Source organism: Sus scrofa, chromosome 4, assembly GCF_054392235.1.
Source record: "Sus scrofa isolate SSC_HxYL_T2T_F1_AM1 chromosome 4, Sscrofa_HxYL_maternal_Yorkshire_Landrace_v2.0, whole genome shotgun sequence".
Classification (NCBI taxonomy): domain Eukaryota; kingdom Metazoa; phylum Chordata; class Mammalia; order Artiodactyla; family Suidae; genus Sus; species Sus scrofa.
In genome coordinates, this window is record NC_139386.1 from 75,322,893 (window position 1) to 75,337,517 (window position 14,625).

General features: G+C 42.7%; 1 long non-coding RNA gene across 1 annotated transcript; it reads right to left on the minus strand.

The window, feature by feature from the left end:
- Positions 1 to 11,986: 11,986 nt before the first annotated feature.
- On the minus strand, positions 11,987 to 14,602 carry LOC146403870 (uncharacterized). The gene is made up of 2 exons (XR_014843762.1): positions 14,343 to 14,602; positions 11,987 to 14,152 (listed from the first exon to the last, which is right to left on the minus strand). It is a non-coding gene; the product is annotated as an uncharacterized LOC146403870 (long non-coding RNA).
- Positions 14,603 to 14,625: the final 23 nt, after the last annotated feature.

Below are 14,625 nucleotides of genomic sequence, written 5' to 3' on the forward strand. Positions count from 1 at the left end.
GCTTTTTGCCTTTTTTCATAAAAAGCAAAAATCCTTGTTGGATTTCTTTCAGTTAGTAAAAACAGGTACTCATGTCGGTCTTTGGCAAAAATGATGGGGTATAAGGCAACCCTTGGAAAATCAGGGGATACTTGTAAAGTTTAATAAGAGTCTTTGGAGTGGTACCAGTTCAGAGCTTTGGGAGTTTAGCAGAAGGAAAGGTCATTTCGGCCTGGGGTAATTGAGGATGGGTTCTTGGAGGAGATACCATTTGAAGCAGAGCCTTTAAGGAGATTTGATTTTCCCAGAGAGCAATAAGAACTGAGGAGAGGGAGGCTAGCCCAAGAAAAGAAACAAGTTCCTGTTGTGGCTCAGCAATAAGAACCTGACTAGTGTCCATGAGGATTCAGGTTCCATCCCTGGCCTCTATCATCTGGTTAAGGATCCAGCATTGCCATGAGCTGTGGTGTAGGTTGCAGACATGGCTCGAATCCAGCGTTGCTGTGGCTGTGTGTAGGCTGGTGGCTGCAGTTCTGATTTGACCCCTAGCCTAGGAATTCCCATATGGTGTGGGTGCAGCCCTAAAAGTGAAAAAGGAAAGAAAATAAACACATGAGCAAAGACTGAGAGATGAGAAAGATTCAGTCACATCTGAGAAATCAAATATGGGCCTAAATTTTTGGAAGGAGGGAAATGGTACAGGAGTGTGGCCCTTCTGCCTAGAAAGATGCTTGGGAAACAAATATGGCCTTGAATGACAGTTGAAGGGCATGCAAATGTATGAATTACTCATTGTGTGCCAGACCCTGTATTAGATTCACATACAGGTGTCCTTCAATCTTTGCTGAGAAAGAAAAGAGAGGTAAATAAGTGTAATTTTTACAGAAGAGAATTGAATTCTGAACGTGTCCATTCCTTGTTCAGAATCACAAGGCTAGTGAATACTGAACTTGGTTGGCCTGGCTGTAAAGTCTACACTCTGCAACATCCACCAGGCTCCTAATAGTGCTGAATTCACAGGCCACCTGCAAAGTCTGACTCTGACCTATTGCTGCTGCTGCTGCTGCTGCTGCTGCTGCTGCTGCTGCTGCTGCTTCTTCTTCTTCTTCTTCTTCTTCTTCTTCTTCTTCTTCTTCTTCTTCTTCTTCTTCTTCTTCTTCTTCTTCTTCCTCTTCTTCTTCTTCTTCTTCCTCCTCCTCTTCCTCTTCCTCCTCCTCTTCCTCCTCCTCTTCCTCCTCTTCTTCTTTCTTCTCTTTCTTCTTTCTTCTTCTCTTTTGTCTTCTTAGGACCACAGGTGCGGCATATGGAAGTTCCCAGGTTAGGGGTCAAATCCAAGCTGCAGCTGCCGGCCTACACCACAGCCACAGCAATGCTGAGTCCAGTCTTGTCTGCAACCTATGCTGCAGCTTTCCCAGAGCAGCACTGCATGCAGCGTGATTGCTAATTGGCACCCGAGGCCCTCCACAACCAGGCTTCCCCATCCTTGTCCTGTGGGACTCCTAACCCCATCTACACTCTAGGCACACCAAACTGTTCCAGAACTATCACCCTTCCACACGAAACCCCTCAGGGTCAGTAGCAAGGGGTGGAGGGTGAGGGGAAGGGAGGTGAGTGTGTATATTCTGTATTCTGACAAGATTCTTCAGATTCCCTAAGATTGGTTTGAGACAAAATGTCTGACGAGATGCACACAGACATTTTTCTGTTGCCCAAACCTGCCGACAAGCTCTCTAATTTCCTGCCCTTTTCTCACTGTTAATCAGCTGTGCTTGTGGCCCAGGGCCCAGGGCTGGAGAACTTTCCACACCACTGCTGATCTGGATGTCCAGACTTAAGAAGAGTGGGCAGAAGAGAGAAGCAAATGCCAAAACAGGGTTGTTGAGAGGAAATTAGGCAAGTTCTAGGTGTACCCAGACATCCTTCTGCTAGATAAGCCCTGAGTGAGCTGTAGGCAGTCATGTTCAGAGCCCTGCGTGTTACAGCATTTAGACGAACAGCCCTCCACGTTCTGCCTTGGTGATACTGGATTACTTCCAACAGCAACCACCAGCCTGTAAGCAAGTGGAGTCAAACATGCTGCTAGTGGTTTTGTCTAGACACAATAAAGAATGTACAGCAGCCCTTTGTGAAAAGCCTGCTTTGACCCTTAGGTAAAACACTGGCTTAAGGAGCTCAGACATGAATTGTTGTAGGTAATAACCAATGTAAAATGAGGATGGGATATTCAGCTAACTAACAGATCTATACTTAGAGGGGAATACTTGTCCTTTTTTTTTTTTTTTTGTCTTTTCTAGGGCTGCACCTGCAGCATATGGAGGATCCCAGGCTGGGGTCTAATTGGAGCTGTAGCCGCCAGCCTATGCCAGAGCCACTTGATGCCAGATCTGAGCTGTCTGTGACCTACACCACAGCTCACGGCAATGCTGGATCCTTAACCCACTGAGCAAGGCCAGGGATCGAACCCGTAACCTCACGATTCCTAGTCAGATTCATTAACCACTGAGCCACAACGGGAATTCCGGGAATTCCAGGAATACCTGTCCTTTCTTAAGGCAGGGGAAAAAATATATCCTAGGCCTGGTCAGATGTGATAATACTATTAGGATTATTTAAGAAAAACAAGTTGGAGTTCCCACCGTGGTGCAACAGGATTGGCAGACTCTAGGGAGCGCTGAGATGCAGGTTCTATTCCAGGTCCAGCACAGTCGTTAAGGATTCAGCCTTGCCACTCTTGCAGATTAGGTCTTGACTGTGGCTGGTATCTGAGCCCTGGCCCGGGAACTCCATGTGCCACGAGGCAGCCAAAAATGAAAAAAAAAAAAAAGAGAAGAAAAAAGAAAGAAAGAAAGACTAGTTATTAACAACAAACTTTATTATTTCCAATGATCCTCAAACAGGTCGGCAGGCAAAAGGCCTTTCTGGGCATTGTACTTATCTAGATTCCAATTCAGTGGGAAGAATGAGGTAGCAGGTTTGTTTTTGTTTGGTGTGTTGTCTCTAGTGCTCTTCGCTTTGCCATTTGAAATTCCAACAGTGATTCGTGTTTTGCTTTCTCCCATTTTTTTTTTTTTTAACTCAATGTGTTTTACTCTAGGTGTTCATTTTGGATTTTGTTTGGCATGATACTGTGTTAAACTTACTAAGACTTGAACTTCTTTTGTTAGCTAACTTACAGTGCCTACAGTCATAGAAGCAAGAGTACTAGTAAAATGGGATCCTCTTATGATGTAATAATGTCTTATACAAACAAGAAAACATTGTTCTTTTTTTCCTTTATATCTTTCTTTTTATGGCCACACCTGTGGCCTATGGAAGTTCCTGGGCTAGGGGGTTGAATTAGAGCTGCAGCTGAGGCCTACACCACAGCCTTGGCAACACTGGATTCTTAATCCATTAAGTGAAGCCAGGGATCAGACCCACATCCCTGTTGAGAGTATGTCGGGTTCCTCACCTGCTGAGCCACAACATGAACTCTGGCCACATTACGCTTAAGGAACATTAGAGAAAATTAAAAAAATATTTTCATAGATTTCAGTTCCCTGCTGAAAATTTCTCATCCATTTTTAACCCATCCTTTTCTCTATTTTATTTGAAATTCATCATATTTTGTTTAAAATAAAAGCCTGTTGAAGAGAGGACTGGCCACTATGGAGAAGGAAGCTCACCTCTTCCCATGGGCACACCAAAATTACTACTTACAGAGCAGCTCTCTACGAGAATGACCTGAGAATTAGCAGAAAAGATTTCCCACAACTCAAGACAGAAAGAAGGAACCACAACAAGATGGTAGGAGGGGAAGAGATGTGCTTTGTCAGGACCCACCCGCTGATGTGATCCGCAAATGGGAGGAATCTCACAACTGCAGACCTTTCCCCAAGGAGCAAAGGGCCTGGGCCTTGGGGTCCTGCACCAGGAAGATGGGCCCCCAGAACATCTGGCTTTGAAAGCTGCTTATGTTTGGGAGAAGGAGGGGTGAGAACAAACAGAATCTATAAAGGGCAGGCGCAAAATCTCACATAAAATCCAAGTCCCGGTGCAGAGGCAGTAGCTTGGAAGGAGCTTGGGTCAGAGCCACTTGCTGATCTTAGAGAGACTCCCAGAGAGACAGGGGGTAAGAGGGACTCCTTCGGAGATGGAGACACTGGCATCAGCCAGTTGTGGGAGTTCCTTCTGCCACAATAACAGCCACGCTGGCAAGCACACTTTTGGAATCCTCTGTCTAGCCTATTCATGCCCAGGGGGATGGGGTGGGGTGGTGTGCGTTACCCACCCACCAGTGAGCTGGCACCAGCCCTGTGTCTCCCCAGAGCATGCAGAATCCATGCAGAGACCCAGTCTTGCCCTCCAGTGGCCTGGCACCAGCCTTAAGCTCCCTTGGGCTGTGCAAATAGCTATTTAGAGACCCAGCGATGAGTCCCTCTGGGCCATGCAAACAGCCTCTTAGGCAGCCCGGGTCCACTTTCCAGCAGGCTTGTAACTGTCACATGAGGCAAGGCATCACAGCCAATCAAGCCAAGGGCCAGCTCCGCCTATCAGTGCTATCATGGATTAAAGGCTCATATGTAAGCTCTGAAGCCATAAAATCTCTAGAAGAAAACAGTACTCTCTCATAACAATATGTTTTTTTGGATCTATCACCCCAGGCAAAAGCAATAAAAGAAAATAAATAAATAAACAGGACCACACCAAACTAAAAGACTTTGTGCAGTGAAAGAAGCTATGAGCAAAACAAAAAAGCAGCCCATTGAATGGAAGAGAATACTTGCAAATAATATATCTCTTAAAGGGCTAATATCCAAAGTAAAAAAAGAACTCATACAAACTCAACATCAAAAAAAAACAAAGGACCCAATTCAGAAATGAGCAGAGGACATGAATATACATTCCATATACAACATATGGAAGCAAATTAAATGTCCTTCGATGGATCAATAAAGAGGACGTTCCCATCATAGCTCAGTGGTTAACGAATCCCTGACTAGGAACCATGAGGTTGTGGGTTTGATTCCTGGCCTCGCACAGTGGGTTAAGCATCCGGCGTTGCCGTGGGCTGTGGTGTAGTTTACAGATGCAGCTCAGATCTGGCATTGCTGTGGTTGTGGTGTAGGCTGGTGGCTACAGCTCCGATTAGACCCCTAGCCTGGGAACCTCCATATGCCACTGGTGCGGCCAGAGGAAAAAAAAAAAAAAGATGTGGTATATATTCACAATGGAATATTACTCAGCCACAAAACATATTGCAATTTGTGACATGGATGGATCTAGAGAATATTACGCTAAGTAAAATAAAGTCAGAGAGAGAAAGCCAAATACTATATTATCTCACTTATATGTGGAATCTAAAATACCAAATAAACAAAATGAAAACAGATTCATAGATACAGAGAGCAAACTGATGGTTGTCACAAGGAAGGGTGATGGGTGGAAGAGCAAAATAGGTGAATGGGGATTAAGAAGTATAAACCTCCATTTATAAAATAAATAAGCCATGGAGATGCCACTATACACCACAATGTTAATAATGTTGCAAATTTACACGGAGACAGATGGCTACTAGACTTATTCTTGAACATTTCATAATGTATGCAAATGTCAAACCACTAGATAGTACAGCTGAAACTAACAGAATATTGTATATCAACTATATTTCAATAGAAAAATAAAGCATTTTCTTCTAACTCCAGTATCAGGGTCCTCTATGGGTCGCCAATTTTATCTTTCTTTTTACTGTTACATATGTCTGCTTCCTCTTATTTTTAGTAACATTTTATTTTATGTTGGATATTATGTTGAACTATAGAAGCTCCATGTTTTTCTTCTATCAGTGATGACACTTCCTTTCTTTTGTCCAGTAGTATGAAAGGTCTTTGCTGATCTAGGAGGAATCAGTCCATCTCTGGCTCATCCCCATTCTTCAGGATTGGTCTACTGGGGTTTTTGATATCAATCAAAACCCAGATTCCAGATATTCTCTTCTTAGCCTTGAGGGCTCTGCCTTTTGCAAATTGAAACTTAGTTCCTGTCCTTTGCAGGTTCAAAATCCAGCAAGTGTCTTGGAGAGGAAACCTCTCACATTTGTTTCAGGCTCCTTCCCTTGGACGGGACTGTTTCAAAGCCCTGCAAGGCAGCTGAGTGGTCCACTGCTGTCAATCTTCTCAGTCTCTGGTACCATCCCAGAACTCAGCACATGTCACATACGGAAATATATCCACAGACTTTATATTTTCCAATATTTTCCCCCAGTTCTACATAACTACAAAAAGCTTCACTGATTTCTCTTTTCCCCAGTCGTATCTCTGGCCTAAGAGGTATCTCTATATCCATCTTATATCTATGTGTATCTGTATAGATATTTATAACCTATCAGGCCCTTTATTCCTCTTTTTTTAAATTTTTCTGTCTGGTTGGTCAGTTTTTTCCCTCCAGTTTTTGTTTTTTGGGTTTTTTTGTTTTGTTTTGTTTTGTTTTTGTCCTTTTAGGGCCGCACTAGTGGCCTGTGGATGTTCCTAGGCCAGCAGCAACACCGGATCCAAGCCTGTCTGTGACCTACACCACACACAGCTCATGGCAAACATGGATCCTTAACCCACTGAGTGAGGCCAGGGATCAAACCAATGAGTCCTCATGGATACTAGTCAGGTTTGTTGCCACTGAGCCACAGCAGGAAACCCCTCCCCCCCTGTTTTATTGAGATATGATTGACAAACAGCACTGAATAAGTTTAAGGCATACAGCATAATGATTTGACTTACATATATTATGAAATGATTTCCACAATAGTGTTAGGATGTTAGGATGTGGACACACATACACACAATTGTTTTTTCCTTGTGATGAAAAGTCTGAGGATTTACTCTCTTAACAACATTCAAATATACCATACAACAGTGTTAACTGTAGTCATCTTGCTATACATTATATACTTTGTAGTTAATTATCTTATAACTGGAAGTTAGTACCTTTTGTACTTAGTCACTTTTAAATGGCACTTTGGCTCCCACCTATTAACTATACACAGTCAATGGTAATACTTTTCTCTTTCTCTCTCCTTTTTCCTCTCATTTTTTTTTCAGTTGCATTCTTTCTACTAGGCAGAACATATATGCTTACATTCTATTTTTTTGTTTGTTTGGTTTTTGGGGCCACACTCTTGGTATATGGAGGTTCCCAGGCTAGGGGTCGAATCGGAGCTGTAGCTGCTGGCCTACACCACAGCCACAACAATGCCAGATCTGAGCTGCATCTGCGACCTACACCACAGCTCACGGCAATGCCAGATCCTTAACCCACCAAGTGAGGCCAGGAATCAAACCTGTGTCCTCATGGATGCTAGTCAGATTCATTAACCGCTGAGCCACGAGGGGAACTCCGTGCTTACATTCTGTTTTTTGACCCATATCCCTATCTTTAGTATTAGCTCTACCATTAAATGTATTAAAATGCTCACTGACTGTTATTTTGCTAAATTTTTCTAGTCATCTTTTTTTTTGGATAAAGTTCATCTTCTGGTTGTTTTTCTAGGAAGGGGGTGTGAGAACAGTATTCCCTGTTATAATATGTTCAAACCGTGTTTCTATAGCCCTCATACTTGAAGTATGGTTCAGCTGCATATAGAATCCTTGACTAAGAATTTACTTGAAGTGATGTTTCACCGATACCTTGAAAAATGTGAGGTCACACCATCATTCTTCTTTTTTTCCCCTTTGCTTTATAGGGCCTCACTTGTGGCATGCGGAGGTTCCCAGGCTAGGGGTCCAATCAGAGCCCACAGCTGCTGGCCACAGCACAGCAATATCAGATCTGAGCTGCATCTTCGACCTACACCACAGCTCATGGCAATGCCAGATGCTTAACCCACTGAGAAAGGCCAGGGATCAAACCCACAACCTCTCGGTTCCTAGTTGGGTTCATTTCCACTGTGCCACAATGGGAACTCCCCACACGAACATTCTTACTTCATAAGTAAATTGATTATTTTGGCTGGTGGGTTTCATAATTTTTTTTTCTTTTTTCTTAATGTTCAATAATTTTACTGGAATAACTCTTGATCATTCCAGGTCAATTTTACCATTTTTTTCTCTTACAGAAGTTCTTTTGGATCATGGTTATAAATGCTGGTTCCATTACATTGCTCTGCTTTCTCTTTCAGGGCTCCTTAATACACACGTTGGCTCCCTTTTCCTGTCTTCCACTTTATGCACTTTTCTCTCTGACGTGTTTTCCTTCGTGTTATTTTCATTCTCTTGGTTGTTTGCTTCATTTTTCGCTGATCTTTATTAAAATTCCACTTGAATCTTTTCTGCCTTAGACAGATGATGGCGATTTATTCATTTCTGAGATGTTTTTATTTTTTTCCTTTAAATTTTCCTGATTTAATTAAGTCTTGTGCCATTCCTTCCTATTTTTGTCCATTTCTGTCCTCGGGCTCTGAACTTGTGATCTAGATTCGATGTGTGTACACGTCATCTAACACTTGTTTATGGCTATTTAATTTTGATTCGGGCTTGGTCTTATGGTTTTGTTTGTGTTTGTTTTCTTGAGGGAGAATTTTCATTAGGTGAAATGCTACCATCATTTGTTTTTATGTTTTCTTCTCAGAGTAGTTTTGTGCTGGTTTGTGTTTTACTGTGTTTGTGTTGGTTTCGTGCTTTACTCTGTCCGTATAGTGGAGTGCAACCCCTTTAACAGGCACTGTTTTTTAGTGGTGGCAGTTGTATGTGGGGGTGAGGTGGGGTGGTTAACATGACTTATTTCTCTGTTATTTCTATAGGATCCTTCTTTCTCCCCTTACCTCCTTCTTTTCCTTCACTGTCATGTCTTTAAGGGACATTACCCTCTTCTCAACGTAGCTGCTCCCCCCTCAGAAGCAATGCTTATCTGTAGCTGCCACCTTTGGCTCCTTCCTCATAGCCAGTGCTGTAACCTTCTGTAACCTAGGCTGTGTTCAGTACTCTGGCACTTAATGTTTGATGTTTTCTTTTGGGGTTTGATTTTGCCTATGCTTTGTCTGTCTTATCCACAATTCTCTTTCAAAGACCCTCTGAAACCTTGCATCTATTTTTGAATATGTAATGAATTTTATTATATTTATAGTTCTACAACCCTCATCAAAACCTAGTTTTAGAACATTTCCATCCAAACCCCACATTCTACCCCTCCCCCCAAATCTGTCTCTTCGGGTGACCATAATTTTTTCAATGTCTGTTTCTGTTCTGCCAGTAAGTTCACTGTGTCCTTTTTTAAGATTCCACATATAAGTGATAGCATATGATGTCTGTGTCTAACTTCACTTAGCATGATAATTTATTTCTAGGTCAATCCATGTTGCTGCAAATGCCATTATTTCATTCCTTTTTATAGCTGAGTAATATTCCATTGTATATGTGTACTGCATCTTCTTTATCTACTGCCAAGACCAGCTCAGCAGGTTAGGGCTGAAGAATGGGTGCTGTGAAACTTAAGGGAAAAGTTAACATAAAACAAGACACAGAGACATTTATTTATTTATTTATTTCCATTTTTTTTATTACTCAAATGAACTTATCACATCTGTACTTGTATAATGATCATAAAAATCTGATTTCACAGGATTTCCATCCCACAGCCCAAGCACATCCCCCCACCCCCCAAACTGTCTCCTCTGGAGACCATAAGTTTTTCAACGTCTGTGAGTCAGTATCTGCTCTGCAAAGAAGTTCAGTCTGTCCTTTTTTCAGATTTCACATGTCAGTGAAGCACTGGATGTTGGTGTCTCATTGTATGGCTCATTTCACTTAGCAGGATAATTTCTAGGTCCATTCATATTGCTAAAAATGCTGGTATTTCGTTCTTTTTGATGGCTGAGTAATATTCCATTGTGTATATGTACCACTTCTTCTTCATCCACTCCTCTGTCCATGGACATTTAGGTTGTTTCCATGTCTTGGCTATTGTAAATAGTGCTTCCATGAACACTGGAGTACATGTGTCTGTGCGAGTCATGGTTTTCTCTGGGTAGGTGCCCAGGAGTGGGATTGCTGCATCCAATGGTAGTTCTATGTTTAGTTTTCTGAGGAATCTCCACACTGCTTTCCACAGTGGTTGCACCAATTTACAATCCCACCAACAGTGTACTAGGGTTCTTTTTTTCTCCACACCCTCTCCAGCACTTATTGTTTGTAGACTTTTGGATGATGGCCATTCTGGCTGGTGTAAGGTGGTACCTCATGGTGGTTTTGATTTGCATTTCTCTAATAATGAGTGACGCTGAACATCTTTTCATGTGCTTCTTGGCTATCTGTATGTCTTCTTTGGAGAGTTGTCTGTTTAGATCTTCTGCCCATTTTTTGATGGGGTTGTTTGTTTTTTTGGTATGGAGCTGCAGAAGTTGTTTATAAATTTTGGAGATTAATCCCATGTCAGTTGATTCATTTGCAAAGATTTTCTCCCATTCTGTGGGCAGAGACATTTATCTTAATTAAAGGTGGGAACTAGGGGACTCAAGATCTCCAGGACCAAGAGTGCTGCCTCAAGAAACCACACTGCTTTTATTGTGCTCTTTAGGATTACATCAAGTGAAGAGGGGATTGTAGGTGCAGGATATAGGTTTTTAAAAATTATTTAAAATTTTTTTTTGTCTTTTTGCTATTTCTTGGGCCACTCCCGCGGCATATGGAGGATCCCAGGCTAGGGGTCGAATTGGAGCTGTAGCCGCTGGCCTATGCCAGAGCCACAGCAACGCGGGATCATGAGCTGCGTTTGCAACCTACACCACAGCTCATGGCAATGCCGGATCGTTAACCCACTGAGCAAGGGCAGGGACCGAACCCACAACCTCGTGGTTCCTAGTCAGATTCGTTAACCACTGCACCACGACGGGAACTCCTTAAAATTATTTTAAAAGTCACATAGCTGATAGCTGATTAAGCTTTTATTCTGACTTTTAGGCATTTAACAATCATTAGCATTGAGGAAGCTTGGTGTCAGCTATCTATGAATAGCATTCTAGAGAATCACCATTGTGCTTCTGCAGAGCCCTTGCCTATCTGCAGCAACCTGGTGTGCCTAGGTTTGCACCTCGGTTCTCCCTGCTAATGCATATCCTGCTAAGGACCCCTCATAAACCCCTTGGGGTCATGAGGCTCACCATGAGGCTCACTTTCCTCTTATCCTTTAGAGGACATATCATGCTGTGCAAACTGCGAGCCTATCTACACAAGTTCAGCATGCCTATACCAATGCATTATGTCCTTATTCCGCTGACCACATGAAAAACATGCCTTTAGGTCTTTGTTCTTAAGCGTAAGTCATTTACAGCACTGCGACTGTTTTTCAAGCAGGAATATGGGGTAAAGTAAGGCAGGACAAGACAGAGGTTTCAGCATAGAAAATAAAAGCAAAGAGGCTAAGAAAATATTGTAGAAACAGGTCTCCTGACAATCCACTCCTCTGCTGATGGACATTTATGTTGCTTCCATGTTTTGGCTATTGTATATGGTGCTTCGATGAATATTGGGGTACACAAATCTTTTCATAGTTTTCTCCAGATACATGCTCAGGAGTGGGGCTGTTGGATCATACGGTAAACCTTGCATCTTCTACTCCCAGCATCCAAAGTTTTATGGCAGTGGAGGAAGCTTGCTGGAGTTTGCTACCTATTAATTTTCTGGTAGTTTAATGTTTGTAGTATCCTCCATCTCGCAGTATTGCTAAAGATATGGATCATGTGTAACTTTGTTTGCACTCCTTGTACATCTCTTTGTTTTCATTTTTGGCCGGGCCTGCAGCATGTGGAAGTTCCCTGGCTGGGGAATGAAACCTCACCATAGCAACAACCCAAGTTGCAGCAGTGACAATGCCAGGTCCTCAACGCACTGAGCCAATGAGGAACTTTCATCTCAGGGTTTATTTTAAGATGTGTGGACAGATTCTGGTTCAGGAAGTTAACATAATACTCCAGACCCCAGCATAACTCATCTGCTTTCTCTTAATAATAGAAATTTATTTCTGTGATTTTCATGAATCCTAATTATCTATTAATTATATAGTTTATTGATGATGATTTATGCTGCACTTAATATTTCACTGTTACAGAAAATGGTAAAAAGACCATACTTGTATATATTTATTTTTTCACACAGTCAAGCATTTCTCTAGGGTACATACCTAAGTCTAAAAAGTGCCATGTTACAGAATATGTGCATCTTCACCTCTACCAGATAGTGCCTAATTGCTCTCAAAAACAGTTGTGATAGTTTACAATTCTACCACCAGTGTTATGATAATTCTTTCTTCCTAAGTTTTTTTCTTTGGTCTTTTTAGGGCTGAATCCACTGTATATGGAGGTTCCCAGGCTAGGGGTCAAATCAGAGCTGACACCGCTGGCCTGTGCCATAGCCACAACAATGCCAGATCTGAGCTTTGTCTGTGACCTCCATCACAGCTCATGGAAACACCAGATCCTTAATGCACTGAGCAAGGCCAGAGATGGAATCTGCGTCCTCATGGATACTCACCAGATTTGTTTCTGCTGAGCCACGACGGGAATTCCCTAAGAATTTTTGACTTACAAAGTTTACATTTTTGTCATTCTGATGGATGTGACATATTATTTTGTCTTAATCTGCATTTCCCTAATGACTAGCGAAGCTTTGTCTTTTCAGATTCATTCCCTATTTTCCTATTTGGTTATTGTCATTCCTTGTTTTCTTTTTCTTTTTCTTTTTTTTTTGGCAGCACCGGTGGCATGCAGAAGTTCCCAGGCCAGGGCTCCAACCTGTACCACAGCAGTGATCCAAGCTACAGTCGTGACAACGCCAGATCTTTAACCTGCTGCGCCACAGAACTTCTTGCCTTCATTGTTGACTTCAATTCTTTGTATATGCTAGAAAGGAACACATTTGAAATTCTAGATTTTGAAAATCTACCTTACAAATTTGTGCCTTACCTTTAATTTATTTAAAGTTTTATATAGATGTTTTAAAATTATATCATTAACTCTACCAGTTTTCCCACTAACATCTTTTTTTTTTTTTTTTTTTTTTTTTTGGCCTTTTTTAGGGCTGGAACTTTGGCATATGGAAGTCCAGACTAGGGGTTGAATCAGAGCTACAGCTACCGGCCAATGCCACAGCCACAGCAACCCTGGATCCCAGCCTCATCTGCAACCTATACCCACAGCTCAGGAAACTCTGTATCTTTAACCCACTGAGTGAGGCCAGGGGTCAAATCCACATCCTCATGGATACTAGTGGGATTTGTAACCCACTGAACCACAACAGCAACTCCCTAACATGTCTATTTTTAATGTCTTATGAAACCCTTCAGACCACCAAAGTGATGAATATACACCCCTATATTTTATTATAAAAGTATATTAATCTTGCCTTTCACATTTACATCTTCCCTGGATTTTTTTTTTCCGCGTATAATGGCAAGCAATACTTTGAATATTTTCCTTTGTGGTCAATTGCTCCAGCACCACAAATTCATATTTACAAGGGCTCCTTATCTGTTCAACTGTTCAAAACCAGCGAAGTAGGACTTTTCACAATATTTTAACCACACCTATCGAGCTTCTCTCTCACCACACCCTTCTACAGTTAGCAGTATTTTCCTGCTAAACCAGACTACACATTGCATTCACTCTTTCCAAAAAATGCTACAAGTTCTCTTAACAAATCATATTTTTTCCTTATTAAATTGTAAATATCTTAGGAAAAAAATCGCTGTCCAATTCCTCTTTGTATCCTCAACATTTAGCATTGAGAGCTGATTTTCAAACACTCTACAACTTTCTTCTGTATTTGACCCCTATAGGTGGGAACTCCCACCTACTATAAGCCTTATCTATACAGTTAGGTTTTCACGCAGAAAGAAATGCCTTGTCTTTCATCTACTTGCTCACCAAAATATGCCTAGTATTTCTAAACTCTTAACATTTTAAACAGAAACTTCAAAAAACTTCCAGTGGGTAGGAACCAAAGTCATCCTTTCTGCCCTGATCGTGGGCCAGTCTGTGCTTGGAGTCAACAGTCTGGCCAAGTGAGGAGGCATCGTCTGCGGGAGTGGCCTGGCCTTGATGTCAGTAGTCGGCCCCTCCTTGACCCATTTCTGAGGTGAGGTGATGCTCCTGGGACCTGTTCCCAGCCATTGTCCTTCCTTCCTTTTCGTTTCGTCCAGATGCTTGAAACATCTGCAAACAAACGGCAGGATGTGGAAATTACCTCCCAAGTCGCCGTTCATCCTTACATCGCACGCTTGGGTGTCAAATCCGGCCACCATCACTCATGCCTAAAGACGTTTTTAGGCAGGAGCTACAGATGGCGCAAGGTTCTCAGGCGACTTCTAGAACCTCTCGCCAGCCTCCCTCGTTGCCTGGTTACCAATTAGGTCGGGCCGAGGCCCAGCGGTTCCCCTTCCACCGCCTGGGGCTGGGGGCCCCACTTAGTGACTCAGTCTCACGTCGGGGTAAGAGCTGAAAAGGCACATTTGAGACCGCGGCGAGCGCCCCGTGTCCAACCACCATATCCTACAGACTCTGCAGGCACCGCCCGGCGGGCGCAGGGTCGCGGGGGCTGCGTGAGCTATGGGGTGGGCGCGACCCGGCGATCCTGGCGCCGCCCGCCTCCGCCCCGCGGCCGCTGCACGCACGCGCCGGGCCGGCCT